Source organism: Artibeus jamaicensis, unplaced genomic scaffold, assembly GCF_021234435.1.
Source record: "Artibeus jamaicensis isolate MK-2021 breed Jamaican fruit bat unplaced genomic scaffold, CSHL_Jam_final scaffold_1283, whole genome shotgun sequence".
Classification (NCBI taxonomy): domain Eukaryota; kingdom Metazoa; phylum Chordata; class Mammalia; order Chiroptera; family Phyllostomidae; genus Artibeus; species Artibeus jamaicensis.
Window position 1 is genome coordinate 13978511 of NW_026522028.1, and position 8236 is coordinate 13986746.

An 8236-nucleotide genomic window follows, 5' to 3' on the forward strand; every position below is an offset into this window, starting at 1 on the left:
CATATCTTCAGGAGCCCAACGATTTTCTCATGGTGAAGATTAGAGAAAAATCCCCTCTTGCTTTTGGCAAGGGGAGGGAAAAACTAGTAATTATTTTGAAATATGCCCAGAGCATTCTGTTCTCATTAACAAAGAACTGTTCTCAAGAGAAACTATTTTACCAGATCCTAATCCACATTGAATTTATCTGAGCCTAACCAATGTAGAAGAAGGGAATACCCACCTCCAGTCCCCTTTAGCCTTCCTATTTCAATTAAGGAAGTGAAAAGTAGCTGAGAAGCACTCACAAAGGTTGTAAATAGGCCAAGTAAAGGATAAAGATTTATTTAATAGGAATAAATAATGCTTCTCCTTTCCCCACATCTTTCTATAACATTAATAGGGCTTCTGCATAATAATAGGGGAATATAGCTAAAAAACACTGCAAATTTGGGGCTTTTTTAAAGAAGGAAACTCAAAGATAATAAAGAAGAGAAGAGGAGACAAGGACACTGGAGGAAATCTTAGCTTCCCACATTTACAGTTACAGGAAAATTAAACCCAACCTAACTCCTAAACAGGTAAAAATAAAACTTCACACCAAAGACTTATTTACTTGTATGTCAGTTCCTTTTCTAATACATTTTGTCTTGTTTTCAACAACAACAACAACAATGAAAAAACAAGACATTCTAAAAGGCAAAACAAAACATAAATAAAAACAAGAATTAGACCAAGTATAAGAAGCAGACTCAGCAATGGCAGAAATTTTGGAATTATTACAGTGAGACTTTAAAATAAAATAACAATTGTTAATATCCTAAGGGCTGTAAAGGAAAAGTGGGGAACGTGCAAGAAAAAAATAGATAATATAAACAGAGAGTTGGAGACATTAAGAAAGAATAAAAAAGGAAATTGCTAGAAATCACAAATACAGTAACAAAAATAAAGAATACCTTTGTTGGATTCATCAATAGACTGGACATAGCAGAGGAAAAAAATTAGTGAGTTTAACATATATATCAATAGCAAACTTCCGAAACTGAATATATTGGGTGGTTGTAGCTAATGGATAACTGAAGTAAATGACAGTAATGTAATAGGGATGAGAGGGAGGAATCGGTGATACAATGGTATAAGGCATCTATACTACCTGAGAAGTGTATCATGTTATTCAAAAGTGTACTTGGGTTAATTGTAAAAGTGTATTTCAAACTCAAAGGCAACCACTAACAATTCAATTCTGAGGCTGTCAGTGTGCATAAAATAATAGGACCCAACTATATCACAAAATGCAGAAAAAGAGAAAGAGTTCAAGACAAAATAGGAATGAATAACATGAATAACAAATAGAACACAATAACAAACATGTTAGATAAAAAAATAATTGCTTTGGCCCTGGCTGGTGTGGCTTGAATACCAGCTTGCCAACTAAAAGGTTGCCAGTTCAATCCCTAGTCAGGGTGTATGCCTGGGTTGTGGGCCAAGTCCCCAGGGATCATGGAAGAGGCAACCAATCAATGTATCTCTTGCACATCGACGTTTCTCTCCAGCTCCTCTCTCCTTTCCTCTCACTCTTAAAAATAAATGAACCAAAACATTAAAATTAAAACAACTGGAAATTTATTTTAAAATAATCGCTTTTAACATCACTGGTCTAAATGCGTCAATTAAGATACAAACATTTTTCAAAGTGGACCAAAAATCTACAATAGCCAAGAGCTGGAAGCAACCTAGGTGCCCATCAGTAAATGAATGGATCAAAAAATTATGGTACATATACACAATGAAATTCTATGCAGCAGAGAGAAAGAAGGAGCTCTTACCCTTTGGAACCTCGTGGATGGAACTGGAAAGCATTATGCTGAGTGAAATAAGCCAGGCAGTGAAAGACAAATACCATATGATCTCACCTTTAACTGGAAGGTAAACAACAAAACAAACAAGCAAGCAAAATAAAAACAATGACACTGAAATAGAGAACAGGCGGACAGCGACCAGAGGGGAGAGGGGAGGGAATTTCAGGGGGAAAAGGGGAAGTATTTACAGGAACTAGTATAAAGGACACATGGACAACAGCTAAGGGGGGTGGAAATGGGAGGGAGGTGGGGAGCACGGGGGGTGGGCTGGGATGGGAGTAAAAAACAGAATACTGTACTTGAAAAAGAATTAAATTTAAAAAATTAAAAAATAAGCCAGCTGTATTAAATAAAAGAAATACCATATGGGGGGGGGAGCTCTCTGACCCCTGCCTTATTGGGTTTTTATGGAGGCTTCATTACATGGGCATGACTGATTAAATAATTGACCATTGGCGGTTGAACTAAATCTTCAGTCCCTTTTCCTTCCCTGGAGTTGGGAGTGAGGGTGAGGGTGGGGGTGTGGGACGACAAATTTCAACCCTCTAATCACACAGTTAATACCTCTGGTGACCAGTCCCCATCCTCAGGTGACTTAGAGGCATTACAACAGTCACCTAATTAATGTAACAAAATATACCTTCCCATAGGAAATTCCCATAGGTAATTCCAAGAACTTTAGGAGCTCTGTGACAGAATAGGGAGATGAAGACAGAGTATGTATATATTTCTTGTTATAAATCATATTACTCCTCTATAGATGGAAATATACATCATGTCCATAGATTGGAAGACTTGAAAGTGTTAAGATGTCAATTCTCCACCAGTGGATCTATAGATTCAACAAAATCTCAATCAAAACACCAGCAGTTATTTTGTAAACAACAAAATTTATATTGAAAGGCAAAGTAGCTGGAATAGCCAAAGCAGTTTTTTTTAAAGGAATAATATTGAATAGATCACCACTACCTGATTTTAACACTTAGTACAAAAGCTAATCAAGAAAGTATGGTATTCAGTGACAGAAAAAAAAGAAGAAAGTATGGTATTGGTGAAATGGTAGACACATAAATCAGTGGAACAGAACAGAGTCCAGAAATAGACCCTCACAACTACAACCAACTGATTTTTTTTTCCAACTGATTTTTGAAAAAGGTGCAAAGGCATTCATTTGAGGATGGAGAATTATGTCAATAAATGGTGTTGGAACAATATAACATCCATGTGCTTAAAAACAACAACAACAACAATAACAATAACAATAACAATAACAAAAACAACAAAAACGCTTGCCCTAAATCTCACATCTTATGGAAAAATTAAAGCTAAAGGTAAAATTGATAACTAAGCAATTTCTGGAAGGAAATAAAAGGAAAAGTATTGTGATGTTGGATTAGGCAAAGAGTTCTTAGATATGGCACCAAAAGAACAATTTATGAAAAACAATTGGACTGCCATTTTTCTTTCTCTTCTTACATAAACCTCTAAAAAGTTTAATTCATTTCTACTTCTTCACCCATCATTTATCAACAAAGCAAATGTAATCAGCTTTCTGCTTTTATACACTACTGAAAATTCATATCAAACACGAGGACATTTTTAGTTTTTTCCAATTGAGCCTTTTTACTGCCTGTTGATGATTTCCCCCTTGAAATTCCTTTCTTGTTGTCTTTCATGATACTATTCATTTTAACACTTTCTGTGTTCTCCCCTCAGCTCTACTGTCATAGTTTCAATGGCAAAAAACATCATGAAGGGATACTTACATATTTAACTCTCTGATATATAATTGCAATCAGATGTCTCAGCATTATCTCAAATTCCATGTATTAACACTCTTCTTATATTTTCCTCAAATCTCCTCATCTTTTTTATTCTGTAACTCCTTGTAAGCAGTACAATCACTTATTTGCCCCAGTTAGAAAGCTGGTAGTCTCTCCCTTACATCTCACATTTCACTAGTCACCAAACCCTACTAAATATTTCTGTAAATCACCTTCTTTTTTCTAAGCTCAACCCCTCAATATTTCACCTAGATAGACTATTGTAATACAGTACTGTGTTCTCTACGTTCAATAATATACTCCAGAAATTAATCCTCATCCCAATTCAAATGATCTATCTAAAGTGCAAATCTAACCCTGTAATTACTTTACTTAAAACTCTTCAAGTGCTCTCTTTACTTCTAAATTCCATAATATGGAAAAGTTGGCTCTCTGTTATCTAGCTCCTGCTTGTCTTTTCTACTATCTTCTTCCACTCCTGTCTTCATTATGCTTCAGTGATACACAAATGTTTACATTTCTTCCCATACATGTTGTCATTTCCATTCTTTATGTTTTTGCTCAGGCCATTCTTTCTGTCTGACTTCTACTCATTCTTGAAGTCTCAGCTTAGGAAACCTTCCATGAACCCCCTGAATTGGAATAAGTGCATTCTCTCTGCTGTCCCATAATACCCTGTGGTATAACTGTCTTTCATGGTAGGAATGTTTTTGATCAACTAGATTGTGTAGGATTTTAAGACTTGCATTTATCTCTAATTCATTCTTTATTTTTATTTTTTATTGATTATGCTGTTACAGTTGTTCTATTCCCCCCTTCATTCCCCTCCACCCTACCCCCCATCCCCACCATTACCCCCCCTTTAGTTTATGACCATGTGTCTCAAGTCCTTTAGATTCTATATTTCCTCTACTATTCTTGTCCCCCCATCTATTTTCTATCTACTGTCTACGCTACTTATTTTCTGTACCTTCTCCCCCCTTCTCCTCCTCCCACTCCCCTGTTGCTAACCCTCCATGAGATCTTCATTTCTATGTTTCCACTCCTGATCTAGCTGTCCTCTTAGTTTGCTTTTATTTTAGGTGTGGCTTGTTAAGAACTGTGAGTTTGTTGTCCTTTCACTGTTCATGTTTCTTTAACTTCTTTTTCTTAGCTAAGTCCCTTTAACATTTCATATAATAAGGGCTTGGTGATGATGAACTCCTTGAATTTGATCTTATCTGAGAAGCACTTTATCTGTCCTTCCATTCTAAATGAAAGTTTTGCTGGATAGAGCAATCTTGGTTGTAGGTCTTTGGATTTCATGACTTGGAATACCTCTTTCCAGCCCCTTCTTGCCTGTAAGGTCTCTTTTGAGAAATCAGCTGACAGTCTGATGGGGACTCCTTTGTAGGTGACTGTCCCCTTAGCTCTTGCTGCTTCTAGGATTCTCTTCTTCATTTTAATTTTGGCTAATGTAATTATGATGTGCCTTGGTGTGTTCCTCCTTGGGTCCAACTTCTTTGGGACTCTCTGAGCTTCCTGGATTTCCTGGAAGTCTATTTCCTTTGCCAGATTGGGGAAATTCTCCTTTATTATTTGTTCAAATAAGTTTTCCACTGGTGGCTGTTCCTTTTCCCCTTCTGGTACCCCTATAATTTGGATGTTGGAGTGTTTAAAGATGTCCTGGAAGTTCCTAAGACTCTCCTCATTTCTTTGAATTCTTGCTTCTTGACTCTTTTCTGTTTGGCCATTATTTGCTTTCTTCTGGTCCACTCCATTGATTTGAGTCCCAGTTTCCTTTTCATTGCTATTGGTGTCCTGTGCAATTCCATTCATTTCAATTAGTTTCGCCTTCATATATTTGTCTAATTTGTGGCTATAATCAACCAGTTCTGTGAGGATCCTGATGACCAGTGTTTTAAACTGTGCATCTGAGAGTTTTGCTATTTCTTCATCGCTTAGATCTATGGGCTTTGGGGCTTTGAGATCTTCTTGCGACATTTTTGGTTTGTTCGCGCCCTTTAAGTGTGAGAAGCGGCGCCTTGGACTCCCAGGTTGCTGGGTTGTGATGCTGTATGTGGGGGCGTGGTCAGAGCGGGGAAATGGTGACCCCCTCTGCTGTTTCTCACAGCTGGGTGAAGATCAGCGCCTTAGGTGGTTCACCTGGGCCGGGCCACTCAGAGTCGCTGGGTTATGACGCTGGTCGCTCGCTTGCTCGCTCGCTTGCTCACTAGGTCCAACCCTGCGCCTGGATTCCGTGTCTGGATTCAGCACCTGAGTCTGTCTGACCAAGTTTTCCTGTGCAACTCCGCTTCACCAGCCGCTGGTTTCGCCCCTTACCGGTCAGGCTGAAGAATTTGTTGTTAACGGACTTCCGAAAAGTTCAATTTTCTGTGTTCTGGCTGTGTTTCTGTTGCTAATATTTAGTTGTCTCTAAACTTGGTTGTGTGAGAAGGCACGGCACATCCACCTATGCCTCCATCTTGGCGGAAGTTCTCTAATTCATTCTGGTTTCCACCACATTTAGCATGCTACCTGCTATTCAGTGAATGTTTATCAAATGCATTGAATGAGTGGCTGTTGATTTTCATTCTTTGAAGCTGATTTCATCAAAGTAACTAGCTGACTGCTAAACAACTTTATTCTATGATAAGTCTCATTTCTTGGATGTTAAAGAGTATAAAGCATGGTGTACTGGTTTTGAAATAAACTACTATTCCAAAATATAGTACGGGCAAGAACTCAACTAAAAAAGTATTTTGACTTTCTATATATTTTTCCATGAACTTGTTTTTGCAACCTGGCCAAATAACTGGTAATGCTGCATTGGTAATAGAATTGTCCTGAAGTTTAAGTGATCCACTGTATAAACCAACATTTATTAAATACACAGTCTAAGAGCTGAGAGTACAAAGAAAAATAAGACTAATTCTCAAAGGAGATCACACTTCCTGGAACTAAAGAGAAATGAGCAAATAATTTGGAAGAGTGTCTTATTTTGGCTATGGTGTAGGGAGGCAGAGTTGATGGATATTCTTCTTTCTGTAAGTCTGTTTAGCATCAATCTGTTTGTAGCTACAGACTCACCACAACAAATTAATGCATTGATCAGAAGGAAAATAGCCAGGGACTATGATAGGTAAGGAAAAAAATTTAAATTGCTACTGGGAAAACAGAAACAAACAAAACACAAAAAACAAAAACATAAACCAAGAACAAAAACAGGTTATCCTAAATGAAAAACAATCTGAATGAGCATGAATTACAGATAGTGAGTCAGTAACCATCACCTTTGTAGATGAAGGACAGTTCCTGATTTACCAGTGATAGTTGTGGTAAAGAAGTACTTGTTTTGGCTGGGTATCTCGTTGGTTAGAGTATTGACCCAATACATCAAGCAAAGTTGCAGGTTTGAGCCCTGGTCAGGACACATACCAATGAATCCATAAATAAATGGAACATCAAATTGACTTTTCTCTCTGTCAAATCAATTTTTTTAAAGTGTTTGTTTTACTATTAAAGGCCCTGAACTAAACTATTAATAGAGTCTCTAGTTTGGACTTTTGAGGAGCATGAGTTATTTTCTAGGGTTGAATCAGTTATCATAAACTCCATGTACAAGAAGTCGAGAAGATGGATAATTCTTCCGCTCTCTTCTCTTTTTCTAAAAGACAATTATTCAGCTCTGTCACCAGGCATCACATTTCTCTTTCAATTAGGTCAAGTCATCTCTGCAGAACAACCAAAACACATGTTCATTCATTTTGCCAATAAGCTTGTAGAACAGTTGCATAATCTTTTCATTGTCTATTCTGTTTTAATTTGAAGAAAAATTATTATATACCAGCCAATTCTTCCCATTAAAAGGCATTTATTTAAACAATATGATTTGTGCAATATCGATTTGTCCTCATCAGACAGGCAATTTGATTTGTGATGCGATCTTTTTATTAGATCAAGCAACCAACTTGAAAATTTTCATTACTTAGTTCCAGGGTTCTTTAAAAACCTACCCCCCTTCTGTATATGATATGCATAATAAAATTTTAGTGAAATCTCTTTTTAAGAAAAGGAAGGTTTAGTTTTGGTAACCACCAGCTCCCCTACCTCCTATATGTAAATGTTAGAGTTAAATCCCTAATTGATGCCCAATTCCAAATACCTATGCCAGTATATCAGAGTGTTACATATTTCCTCCTCACTTGTCCTCCAAATGAACTGTTTTCTCACCACTTTTCTTAATAACCACTTCTCATTTATAGAATGTTTTATGTTTTTCTAATCACTCATAATTTTCTATACAAAGAATTTAGAGAATGATATATTTTAAAAATATTTAAAAAATAGATAATATATTCAGATAGTATAGAATTCAAATGGTACTAAAGAGTATGGTGAAGATCTTTGTATATTTTGGAGATTATACCCTTGTCTGAGGTATTGTTGGCAAATATGTTTTCCCGTACAGTTGGTCCTCTTTTTATTTTAATACTGTTTTCTTTAGCTGTGCAAAAGCTTTTAATTTTGATGAGATCTGGTTTATTCTTTTCTTTATGTCCCTTGCTCTAGGGGACATATCAGTAAAAAAGTTGCTGTGTGACTCCACTCTAAGAAGACAAGCAACCCAATTAA